This window comes from Phoca vitulina, unplaced genomic scaffold, assembly GCF_004348235.1.
Source record: "Phoca vitulina isolate PV1807 unplaced genomic scaffold, GSC_HSeal_1.0 scaffold77, whole genome shotgun sequence".
Classification (NCBI taxonomy): Eukaryota; Metazoa; Chordata; class Mammalia; order Carnivora; family Phocidae; genus Phoca; species Phoca vitulina.
In genome coordinates this window covers 5,996,466-6,009,691 of record NW_022589780.1, presented here as the reverse complement: position 1 = coordinate 6,009,691, position 13,226 = coordinate 5,996,466, and the positions used below count along the sequence as shown (strand labels likewise).

The 13,226-nt window shown below is 35.0% G+C and overlaps 1 protein-coding gene across 1 annotated transcript in view; it reads left to right on the top strand.

Moving 5' to 3' along the window:
- The window catches only part of ZC3H12B (zinc finger CCCH-type containing 12B), a 549,765-nt gene that overhangs the window by 303,675 nt on the left and 232,864 nt on the right, over nucleotides 1-13,226 (top strand). Inside the window, exon 3 of the mRNA XM_032393861.1 lies at nucleotides 10,849-11,050. The gene's annotated coding sequence lies outside the window, so the exon portion shown is untranslated. The remainder of the gene's footprint in view (nucleotides 1-10,848; nucleotides 11,051-13,226) is intronic.

Sequence of the window (13,226 nt, the reverse complement as noted above, 5' to 3'; positions counted from 1 at the left end):
TTCTTCTTTGATTGCCTGGTTGACCCATTCATTCTTTAGTAGCATTTTGCTTAAGCTCCATGTATTTGTGGTCTTTCCAGATTTGTTCTTGTGGTTGACTTCTGGTTTCATAGCATTGTGGTCAGAAAAGTTGTATGGTATGACTTCAATCTTTTTATATTTATTGAGGACTGATTTATGACCTAATATGTGATCTATTCTGGAGAATGTCCCATGTGTACTTAAAAAGAATATGTATTCTGCTCTTTTAGGATGAATGTTCTGGATATTTCTTTTAAGTCCATCTGGACCAATGTGTCATATGGTGCCACTGTTTGCCTGTTTGTTTTCTATTTTGAATGATCTTTCCATCAATGTAAGCTAGGTGTTAGAGTCTCCTACTATTATTGTATTTTTATCAATTATTCCTTTATGTTTTTTTAATTGTTTTATATCTTTGGGTGCTCCTATGTTGGGTGCATAAATATTTACAATTGTTAGATCTTCTGTTGGATTATCTCCTTTATGATTATTTAATCCCCTTCTTTGTCAATTGTTACAGACTTTATTTTAAAGTCTAGTTTTTCTGAAATAAGTATTTCTACTCTGGCTTTGTTTTCACATCCATTTGCATAATAAGTATCTCTCCATCCCCTCACTTTCAATCCACAGGTTACTTTAGGTAAAGTGAGTCTCTTGTAGGCAGCAGGTCTTGTTTTTTTATCCATTCTGACATGCTATGTATTTTGATTTGAGAGTTTAGTCCATTTACATTCAGAATAATTATTGATAGTTATGTATTAGTGCCATCTTATTATTTGTTTTGTCATTGTTTCTGGAGATTTTCTGTGGTCCTTTCTTGCCTCTGACTATTTTAGTCTTTCATTTGCACTCAAACTGTCCCCTTTAATATTTCTTGCAGGGCTGGTTTAGAGATCACAAATTCCTATAGTTTTTATTTGTCTGGGAAACTCTTTTTCTCTCCTTCTAGTCTCAATGGTAACCTTGCTGGATAGAGTATTCTTTGCTGCAGATTTTTCCCTTTCAGCTCGTTGAATATATCATGCCACTGTCTTCTGGCTTGCTGAGTTTCTGTGGAGAGATCTGCATTTCACATTATGGATCTTCCCTTGTAAGTTAGGGACTTGTTTTGTCTTTCTGCTTTTAGGATTTTTTTTTTCTTTATTGCTATATTTTACAAATTTAATTACAATATGTCTTGGTGTTGGCCTGCTTTTATTGATTTTAATGGGAGTTCTCTGTGCCTCCTGGATCTAGATGTCTATTTCCTTCTCCAGATTAAGAAAGTTTTCTGCTATTCTTTTTTCATATAAATTTTCTGTCCCCCTTTCTCTCTCTCCTTCTTCTGGAACTCTTATAGTATGGATGTTATCATGTTTGATGAAGTCACTAAGTTCCTTAAGACTACTGTCATGTTGCATAATTTTCCTTTCTCTCTTTTATTCAACTTCATTACTTTCCATTACTTTATCTTCTAGGTGTTTAATTCACTCCTCTGGTTCTTGAAGCCTGCTGTTCATTGCATCAAGCCTGTTTCCCATCTCATTTATTGCATTCTTCATCTCTGATGGTTTCTTTTTTAACTCTTTTATCTCTCTCTTAAGGGTCTCACTGATATCTTCTATTTTATTTTCTTAAGTCCAGCCACTATTTTATATGATTGTTGCTTTAAATTCTCAATTAGGCATGTTACTTATATCTGTTTCACTTAGATCTCTGGCTGTGGCCTTATCTTGTTCTTTCATTTGGATAAATTCCCTTATCTTTGCATTTTGTCTATGTCTCTGTCTCCTCCGTTAGAAAAGTCAGTTATGTCTCCTGCTTCTGAACGTAATTGCCTTATGAAGTAGATTATGTAGTGCCCAGGGAAGTGTCTCTTTTGTGTGCTGCCTGTGCTCTTCCGTTGTGTTTTGGCTGCTCTATCCGTTAGGCCAGTCATCTGCAGAGGTTCTCCTTGCTGTGGTCAGTGTTTCATCCCTGTCTTGAATGTGCTGAGTTTTTGCTAGGTGTGCTCTGGTCTGCTTGTGATTTGAAGCCCTGCAGTACTCTCTGGCCAGGACAGCTGGTTTCGACAGGTTGTGTTTTTTTTCCTAGTCTTCTGGGGGAGAGGCCTCCCATGCTGGAACTCAGAAAGGCAGTTCTGCCAAGGTACATGGGAATGGGGCTTGTGTAATCATGTTAGGCCATCAGTGTCATCAGCACTGTGCTCCTTTCTGCAATTGGCTCTGTGTTTATTCTGAGGGTCATGGGAGGGGATGTTTATGCTGAGAGGCAGGGGAGGGAAATGGTACTTGCTCACTCCTTTCTTCCCAGTGAGGCATCTCTGTGAATGCTGCCTCTTGGAGTCACACTCTGAGAAGATCAAATCATCTCCCCTTTGTGTGCCGCAGGCACTCTTCAGATCACTGTTTCCGTGCTGTCTGCCCCTGGGTTGTGTCCCTGCTTTGTCTTGAGGATCAGTGCAGTGTCCTCCAGGCTCTATCCTGCTAAACTGTAAAACTCTAGGCTCTCAGCCCCTCTCTTTTTCCAAGCCAATGGCTTTGGGGAAACCATTCTTGTGTGTGTCCCTGTGTGCTCCTCTCTCTTTCTCACCCTTCTCTGCTACCACAGCTCTCTCCCCTCCATTGCACCCACAATCTGTTTCTCCCCTAAAACCTGTCTCTGCACCTCCTATCTTCCATGTGGCCTCTTCTCTCGCTTTAGTTGTATACTTTGTCCTGTCAGTCTTTAGGTCAATTTCTGGGGTATTTAGGGTGATTTGATAGTTATCTAGTTGTGTTCATGTGAGGAGACAAGCCTAGGGTCTGCCTACTCTACCACTATCTTACACATTGTCCTCAGTTCCTTTCTTTTAAAAGTTAGTTGGTTACCTTCTACAATTTCTAGACTTTTTTTTCTTTCATAAATTATTTTGTCAAGTAATTATAGTAGATATCATATGGTTCTGGATAATAATTCAGTTATTAGCTTTTGGGACAATTAAATAATTCATAATGAATGAAAATGGATGAATTTTTTGTTCAATCCCTATGCACATGGTAATTGTAACACCATAGAAGGAATAAACTGTGGAATTGGGAAGAGCTTACTTTCATATTGGTCTAAATGGTGTGGGTTCCCCAGCCCTGATAGACTGAGAGTTGGAATAAGGAATTGTCCAGAAAGACCTAAAGAATCATTGTCCCTGCTTGACAGAGAGAAGGATACTTACTACTGCAATATATTTTAGGGGTTGGAATGAGGTTGAAAGTATAAAGGTATTTATACTTTGTGAAGTATAAAGTTGTTGAAAGTTGAAAATACAAATATATATATATATATATGTGTGTGTGTGTATATATATATATATGTGTGTATATATATATATATAAAGATATCAAGGACCAGGATGGATAAATGTGCATGCTTGCTGCAAAACTGAATAGATATTTTTCCTAGGACAAGACAGAAGGCAACTAACATTTATTGATTACCTACAGTGTATTGGGCACTAAGCCAGCCATTTTCTCACATACTATATTTTCATCTTCTCAAGAGTCCTGTGAGATAAGTATTCTTAGCTCCAGGTCTAGATGGAAATGTAAGATAACTTCAGTAATCTAATAATAATGCATACCTTCAAACTGACTTTTTAATACTGTTCAATGTTTATGTAAAGGTGATAGTGAAAGTTGTATGGGAGAAGAGAAGGACTACTGGCAGCATTCACTCATTCATTCATTTAAGTATACATTGAGCACCTACTGTGGGCCACATTCTGTTCTAAGCACAAATTCCTGTCTTCATGGAGCAAACATATCCTGAAATCTATAACTCAATTACTTTTAATGTTACAGGCACTTTAAATATGGCCCTAAAATTAGCAGAACCCTCCTCTCCTCAGAAGACAGTTTATCAGCCATATAAGTGTGTCCTTTAGAACCCACCACTGCCAACACTTATTAAAGTATTCTTTCCAACCTTTCATGTAATACTTTCTATGAGAAGAGAGTTTAGATAATGTAATTTTCTCAGCCTCATTATGTTTCTAGTGATTTAGAATCTCTTATATTTATATCCCATTTAACCATCTAGCTAGGCCAACCCATTAACCTTCTCTGATTATCTTCATTTTACAGATGAAAAAGCTGAGCCTCATAAGGATAAATAATTTTCCCTTGCTACATAACTAAAGTAGTAGGCCTGAATTGATAGCTTTGGAAATTAAATTCGGGCTCCATCTGGTAAAACAGAGTTGTTTTTGAACATAAGGCACAAGATTCCCCCAGTCTGCTTCTGTGTACATATTTCTAAGAGGCCCTGAGCTAAGCTCCACCATATGTATTTCTTTAATTTTGATTTCATCTATCCATTTATTCTAGAAGTATTAAGTGCCTATTATATGGTTATCAATTTAGTGAATAATTTGGAACTACAAATAACATTTTGAAAAGTCTTCTCTTGAGGTTGGGTTCATTCATTTATTTGAATATATTAAAAGGCAAGTTAATTTGAAAGTGCTTCTGAACTCCTATTTTAAAACCTAGTAAAGATTACTACAGAACAATCATTCAGAGAATGGTTAAATAAAATATGCTATATGCAAAAAATGGAAGGACAAGATAGACCTACATATAGGTCTATGGATAGATTTCTTACTTGAGTATAGTTGACACATGATTAGTTTCAGGTGTACAATATAGTGATTTGACAAATATATACATAACACTATGTCATGACAAGTATAGATGCAATCTGTCCTGTTACATCACTATTACAATATTATTGACTGTATTCCTTATGTTGTGTCTTTTATTCCCATGACTTATTCATTCCATATCTGGAAGCCTGTATCTCCCTCTCCCCTTCACCCATTTTGCCCAACTCCCATCCCCTTCCCCTCAAACCATCAGTTTGTTCTTTGTATTTATAGGTGTGAGTCTCCTTTTTGTTTGTTTAGTCTTCGGAGTTTTTTAGATTCCACTTACGAGAGGAAACTTATGATATTTGTTTTTCTCATTCTGACTTATTTCATTTAGTATAATAACCTCCAAGCCATCCATGTTGTCTCAAATGGCATGATCTCATCCTTTTTTGTGACTGTGTAATATTCCATTGTTTATATATACATTTTTTTCATCCATTCATCTATTGATGGACACTTACGTTGCTTCCAGATCTTGGCCATCGTAAATAATTTTGCAATAAACATAGGGGTGCAGATAACTTTTCAAATTAGTGTTTTCATATTCTTTGGGTAAATAAGCAATAGTGGAATTATTAGTTCATTACGTATTGCTATTTTTAATTTTTTGAGGAACCTCCATACTGTTTTCCATAATGGCTGCACCAGGTTGCATTCCCACCAACAGTGCACAAGGGTTCCTTTTTTTCCACATCCTTGTCAATATTTGTTATTTCTTGTCATTTTTATTTTAGCCATTCTAACTGGTGTAAGGGGATATCTCATTGTGGTTTTGATTGTCATTTCCTTGTTGATTAGTAATGTTGAACATCTTTACTTCTTTGGAAAAATGTGTGTTCAGATCCTCTTCCTATTTTTTAATCAGATTTTTTTTTTTTTTGGTGTTGACTTATATAAGTTGTTTATATATTTTGAATATTAACCCCTTATTGGATATATCATTTGCAAATATCTTCTCCCAGTCAGTAGGTTGTTTTTTTTCATTTTGTTGATAATCTCCTTTGTTGTGCACAAACTTTTTATTTTAATGTGGTCCTAATAGTTTATTTTTGCTTTCATTTCCCCTGCCTTAGGAGACATAACTAGAAAAATGTTGGTGTGGCCAATGTCAGAGAAATTACTGCCTGTGTTCTCCTCTAGGACATTTATTTGTGTGAAACTGCAAAAGATACTGAACAGTCCAAACAATCTTGAAAAAAAAAAAGAAAAGCTGGATGTACCACAATTCCAGATTTCAAGATATAGTACAAAGCTGTAGTAATCAATACAGTATTATGGTACTGGCACAAAAATAGACACATAGATCAGTGGAACAGAATAGAGTGCAGAAATAAACCCAAGGTTTTATGGCCAATTAATCTATGTCAAAGTAGGCAAGAATATATAATGGGGAAAAGACAGTTTCTTCGACAAATGGTGTTGAGAAACCTGGACAGCTACATGTAAAAGAATGAAACTGGACCAATTTCTTACACCATACACAAAAATAAACTTAGAATTGATTAAAGCCCTAAATGTAGGACCTAAAACTATAAAATTCCTAGAAAAAAAACATGGGCAGTGATTTCTTGGAAATTGGTCATAAAAATATTTTTCTAGATATGTCTCCTCTGGCAAGAGAAATAAGAGAAAAAATAAACTACTGGGACTACACCAAAATGAAAAGCTTTTGCACAGAAAAGGAAACCATCAGTAAAATAAAGAGGCAACCTACTGAGTGGGAGAAGATATTTGCAAATAATATATTTGATGATGGGTTTATATGCAAAATTTATAAAGAATGTATGCAACTCAACACCAAAAAAAAAAAAAAAAAAAAAAAAAAACAAAACAAAAAAAAAAAAAAAAAAAAAAAAAACCCACACAACAGTCTAACTAAAAAATAGTCAGAGGACCTGAATAGATATTTTCCCAAAGAAGATATACAGATGGTCAACAAACACATGAAAAGTTGCTCAATGTCACTAATCATCAGGGAAATGAAAATCAAAACCACAATGAGATATCACCTTACAATTGTCAGAATGACAAGAAATTTCAAGTGTTGGCAAGGATGTGGAGAAAAAGGAACCATCATGCATTGTTGGTGGGAATGCAAATTGGTGCAGCTATTGTGGAAAACAGAATGGAGTTTCCTCAGGAAATTAAAAATAGAAGTTTCAAGTAACCCAATAATTCCAGTACTTGTTATTTACTCATAGAACACAAAAAACACTAATTTGAAAAGATATGTGCACTGCTATGTTTAGCGCAGCATTATTTACAATAGCCAAGGTATCAAAGCAACCTAAGTGTCCATCAGTAGATAAATGGATAAAGGAGATATGAGATATATATATATATATATATATATATATATATATATATATATAAACCAGTGAGATATTACTCACTCATAAAAAAGAATAAGATCTTATAGGGGAAGGGAGGGAAAACTGGGAAGTCATCAAAGAGGGAGAAAAACCATGAGAGACTCTTAACTATAAGAAACAAACTGAGGGTTTCTGGAGGGGAGGTGAGTGGGGGATGGGGTAATTGGATGATGGGCATTAAGGAGGGCATGTGATGTGATGAGCACTGGATGTAATACACAACTGATAAATTGATGAACACTACATCTGAGACTAATGATGTACTATATGTTGGCTAATTGAATTTAAATTAAAAAAAAGAATAAGATCTTGCCATTTGCAACAACATGGATGGGCCTAGAGGTTATAATGCTAAGTGAAATAAATCAGACAAAGACAAATACGACTTCATTCAAATGTGAAATTTAAGAAACAAAAGAAAAAAACAAAAATAAAAAGAGACAAATAAAAACGGATTTCTAAATACAAAAAACAAACTGGTGGTTGTCAGAGAGGGTGAGAAGGGGATGGGTTAAGTAAATAAAAGGGATTAAGAGTTATTGTGGTGAGCACTGAGAAATATAAAACTGTTGATTCATTATTATTTTATACCTGAAATTAAAAATTATTTTATACCTGTTAATTATACTTCAATGAACTGATGAATCATTGAACATTATATCAAAAACCAATGATGTACTATACCTTGGTTAATTGATTTAAATTAAAAAAGAAAATACAGTCATATTCAAAATATAAACAAAATACTATGTAAAATAGAGAAAAGTTAATCATAAATGAAAGCAAAATAATATACATTTTTAACGTGCTGCCTTATAACACAGTATATTAAACATGTACTGCATGGAGCACTGGGTGTTATATGAAAACAATGAATCATGGAACACTATATCAAAAACTAATGATGTATTGTACAGTGACATAACATAATAAAATAAAAAATAAAACAGTATATTAGTTGTTTCATAATTGAGTCATGAATGTAATTTTGTGTTATTTTTTTTTCATAGCCGCAAGAATTAGCTCTTTCAGATTATATACTGATTGGGAGGATATATTTATAAACAAGCCACAATTATTTCCAACTGAGTCCTTTAGCATGATTAATACCTATGAGTACTTTTTTGAACATCTTTATTTTTAAACAGAAATCAAAAACTGTTTTGCTCACATTGAGTTTTCATTTTTTAAGACAATTTTGTATACTTTTATTTTTATTATCATTTGATTTCAACACATAAAATTGAGATTATAATACATGGTTGCTGTTAGTATATTACTCTATTAGTAATTATGGTAGTGTTAAATTCATAGTTTACTGGTTTGTAAAATCTTTGAACCAAGGTATGGTTTATTCTTGCCCGAAAAAATAAACAAATAAACAAATAAAGAAAAATAAAAATAAGAGACTACTTATAAGAAAACAGATCATCCAATTTTTAAAAAGGCAATATATTTGAATAATCACTTCACCATAAAAGAGATAATGACTTCAAATAAGCATAAGAAAAGATGTCCAAATCATTAGGTAAATACAAATTAAAAACATTATGAGATACTATTGCATATTAGAATGACTAAAATTAAAATAAAAAATACTGAGTACACCAAAAACTGAGTATGTTAACAAAGATGTAAAGAAACTAGAACTCATACATACATTGCTGGTGAGAACATAAATTGATACAACTACATTGGAAAAACAGTTTGACAATTTCTTAAAAAGTTAAACATAAAATTACCATACGAACCAGTCATTCCACTCTTAGTTATTAACCAAGAGAAAAGAAAGCATATGCCCATGCAAAGATTTGTATACACATATTTATAGCAGCTTTATTGTAAAACTCCAAATAACCCAAAGGTTTATAAGCAAGTGAATGAATAAACAAATTATAATATATCCATATAGTGGAATACTACTCAGCAGTGGTCTAAAATGCAGAAGGAAAAAGGTACTCTGGGTCAGAGGAGCTATATTCTAGTTCTAGCTCCACCAGTCTGGAGTTTTATGACACAGAATAAGTCACATAATATTTCACAGCCTCAGTTTTCTCATTTAGGTATTGGAGAAATAAAAATATTTACCTTGTTTATTTCATATGTTGGTTTTAAAACTCAATTGAGGTAAATATATAGATTTGTTTGGTAAACTAATTTGTATGACATTTTTTTGAGGTATGAGATTTTTTAAATTGAAGTACGGTTGGCAGAAAATATTATATTAGTTTCTGGTGTACACATACTAATTTGACAATTCAGTACATTAAGCTATGCTCACCACAGTTCTATACATTAAGCTATGCTTAATTCTATACCTTAAGCTATTTACCATCTATCACCATTCAATATTATTACAATATTATTGACTATATTCCCTATGCAGTGTTTTTCATCCCAGGGACTTATTTATTTTCTAACTGGAAGCTTGTATCTTGTAGTCCCCTTCACCTATTTTACTCATTCCCCTCAGTCCCATCCCTTCTGTCAACCAACAGTTGATTTGCTGTGTTTATGATTCCATTTCTTTTTTGTTGGTTGGTTGGTTTTGGTTTTTACAATCCACATATAAGTAAAATTATATAGTATTTTTTCTCTGTCTGACTCATTTCACTTAGGATATTAATTTATTCTTCTGCTTAAATTTATGAAAGCATCTTTTTTGAGAATTTTTTCTTCTAATGTTTCTCGTACTAAAGACTATAGCTAGAGAGCTCCTTTAAGTTTTAAGTAATAATAGATAAATTTTGACATTCTTGGAAAGTTGATTTATGTTGACTTAAACGTGGTAAGAATATCATCATGACTGTTCACTTTTTAGCACATCAACAATATTTATGCTCAGTCTGAATTGTATTGCTTTGCTTCTGGACTCCAGTAAGAGATTTGGGGCACTAAAAAAAAACAATCTATCTGTCACTTTCACTTTGTCAAACTCAAATAAAGCCTTTTGATTGGAATGTATTTTTATCATGAAAAAACATGATTAATATTTACACATGGAGGTTGGGCTCCTTAATTGTACAGATTTATTCTCTGTTCGGTTTAATGGCCTTCTTAAAGCAATATTTGTGTAAATATTGAACATAAAACAAGACCATACAAAGCTAATTCCTTCAAAGAAAATATATGAAAATAAGTCAGTCTATGGGCTAGTACACATATCACACTACTTAATAATCTCAATTTGGATTGGTTTGGTTTTTATTGGCTAACCTATATTAATGATTTACTACATATGAACTGTGTGATATTGTCCTTGGTATATTATATATAGTAATACACACACACACATATTTATATATATGTATATATAGTATGTACTATACACACTAGTACTAGACATACTAGTATGTACTATACATACCATATTCTTTTGCTCTAGTACATACACATATACATACTAGAGCAGATGAAAGTTTTTATCCCCAGTAGGGGAACAAATCGTTTCTGATTTAACAGCTGTACAAAGAGAGATGATTCTTCTTTCCAACTGGTAGAAATAGAAAACAAGTTTACTGGTTTGGCTTCTATTTCTTATAGAGACTTCTTTCTTCCTCATCTTGGTAATGTGTTGTGATAGTTATCCCTTTAACTTGCTCATGAAACTTAGAAAATTCTTAAATTCCTTTTGTGTATGCATTTGTTCTTTGCTGTTGCAAGTTCGTGTTTATTTTAATTTGCTTCTCTCTCTCTCCTGTCCAGTCAGACCACTGTAAAGTTTAGATTTTTGGAAAGCTAGCAAAGACTGATACCATTTCTTAATTTCCTTCACTCCCTTCTGTATTCTAGCAAGATTTTACTTTGAGGGAGACATATGGTTAATAGTCACCAATTGTGCTTCTTCTTACTCCTCTACAAAGAAGTAACCTAAACAGCCAAGTTTCAAGATACTGCTGCTTCTTTTAAGGACCATAGTTTCATAGGTGGCACTTGGAAAGACAGATAATGACCACCCACCTATCTCCCTCATCCTGGGCACACAGGAAGGTAGGTGAGTAGCAGCTCCTTCGAGACATATATCCACATTTGCATCATTGTGTGAATAATTTTATCTGCTGCCTCAAAACTTTGCCTCCTATCTTGCTTGCCTATAAGATAACAACCAAATCAAAGAAATAGCTGCTATTCAGAAAAACTTGGAAGGTCAAGAAAGTGCTTTCTTGGGGCGCCTGGGTGGCTCAGTCGTTAAATGTCTGCCTTCGGCTCAGGTCATGATCCCAGGGTCCTGGGATCGAGCCCCGCATCAGGCTCCCTGTTCTGCAGGAAGCCTGCTTCTCCCTCCCCCACTCCCCCTGCTTGTGTTCCCTCTGTCGCTGTGTCTCTCTCTGTCAAATAAATAAACAAAATCTAAAAAAAAAAGAAAGTGCTTTCTTCCTGGAGGATCTTATAAGCTATTTAGCGGCTATTTTTGGAGCATCTACTATATGTGATGCTTAGCACAGGGGAATTAGAATAAGTCTCACCTTGTCCTTAAGAAGTTTAGTGTAGCAGAATGAAAGCTACGGAGAACAGTCTTCTTAATATCCTTTTAGACTCCAGAGGCAGATTGTGAGCCTTTTCTTGGCTGTCCACAAATGTAGTATTATTGCATCTATAAATCACTAAAACTGTAGAATCAGAAGGGAATCTCTCAGGGTCATATGTGGATAAACAAGGCTGACCCATTCATCATGATAGCTATGGCAATAAGAAACTTCAGCTAATAGCATATTTACTGGTATGGCCAACTTAGATGTCAGTGGGAATATATTTCTCCACAAATTGGTAATGTCAAATTGAGCAGTAAGTAACCCTAAGATCCTGATAACATATATATGAGGTATCAACTCCAGAGCAGCATTTCACTCTTCAACATGTTTCACATCTAAGAGAGAGTCATGGCTTTCTTTGGACAAAGTCACGTGCAATTTACCTGAAATTCACATATTTCTAAATGAACTGTGGAATATATTTTCTAATGATTTCACGTTAAATATTGCCAGTTTCTCTTGTCTTGACATTTTTTTAAAACGTTAAACAATGTTAGGTTCAGAAAATAGGGGAGAGAGGAGTTGAGATGGCAGAGGAGTAAGGGACCCTAATTTCTTCTGGTCCCTGGAATTCAGATAGATAGTTATCAAATCATTCTGAGCACCAGCAACATCAATCAGACATCTTAGAAAAGAATTGCTGTAATTCCACAAATAGAAAAGCTACCACTTTTTGGAAGGTAAGAGGTGCAGAGATGTGAATCTAGGGTGATATATTGGAAGATAAGGTGGAGGGGAGGGAGCTTGCTTAAGGAAGATACTGCAAAGTATTATAAGAAGTAGAGCACAAAATCAGAACTTTCAGAAGTCTGCTACAGTGAGGGATGATGCTGGCATTATGGTACTCAAGTGGCAAAGCACGGCGGAATCTGAGTTGGGACAGTATGGTGTCACAGGATCCCCGGGGTCACAAGAAGAACGGAGGTGCCTGAGTCCAGCAAGGTTTTCAGGGACAAGAGCGGGGAAGCTGGCTGAAAATAACAAGACTAGGAGACAGCTTTCTGCTTGGTGTTGCCATAAACTGAGAGCAATTGCATGGTGGTGTGATCACTCTCCAGGCAAGGGCCCAGCAAAAGGTAGAAATGGGGTGAGACCCCCCTCCCTCTCCTGGGAGGAACCATGTGGGTCCAAGCCACAGGAGTCTGTAAATTTTGGAGACTCAAAACTGGGTCACATGCCTGAAATAAAAGTGCTGGGTCACAGGCTGGGTGAACACAGAGTTTGGTCAGAAACCAGGGAGACAAGAGTGATCGACTGCTTTTTTGTAAGGGCTCACTGAAAATGGGGGTGTGTGAACTTTCAGCTCCAGGACTAGAGAGTGGGGCTTTGCCATTTTCATCTCCTCTGTTGCTGGTGAAAGTCTTCAGGGAGCAAAAGAGTGCCATATAGTGGAATCTGGAACGACTTACATGGAACCAGCCGCATGTCAAGGGAGGCACAATTCCACAAAGGCAAGAACACCTGAGAATCAGCACAACAGACCCCTCCCTTAGAAGACCAGCAGGAAAAAGTAGCTAACACCAAGTTTACCCATCATAGAGAACTGCAAAACTTCAGCTCTTGGGAAAAACAGTATATAGCGTTCATGGGTTTTTTAATTATTTTTTAGTACTTGAGTTTTTTTTTTTTTTTTTGGTT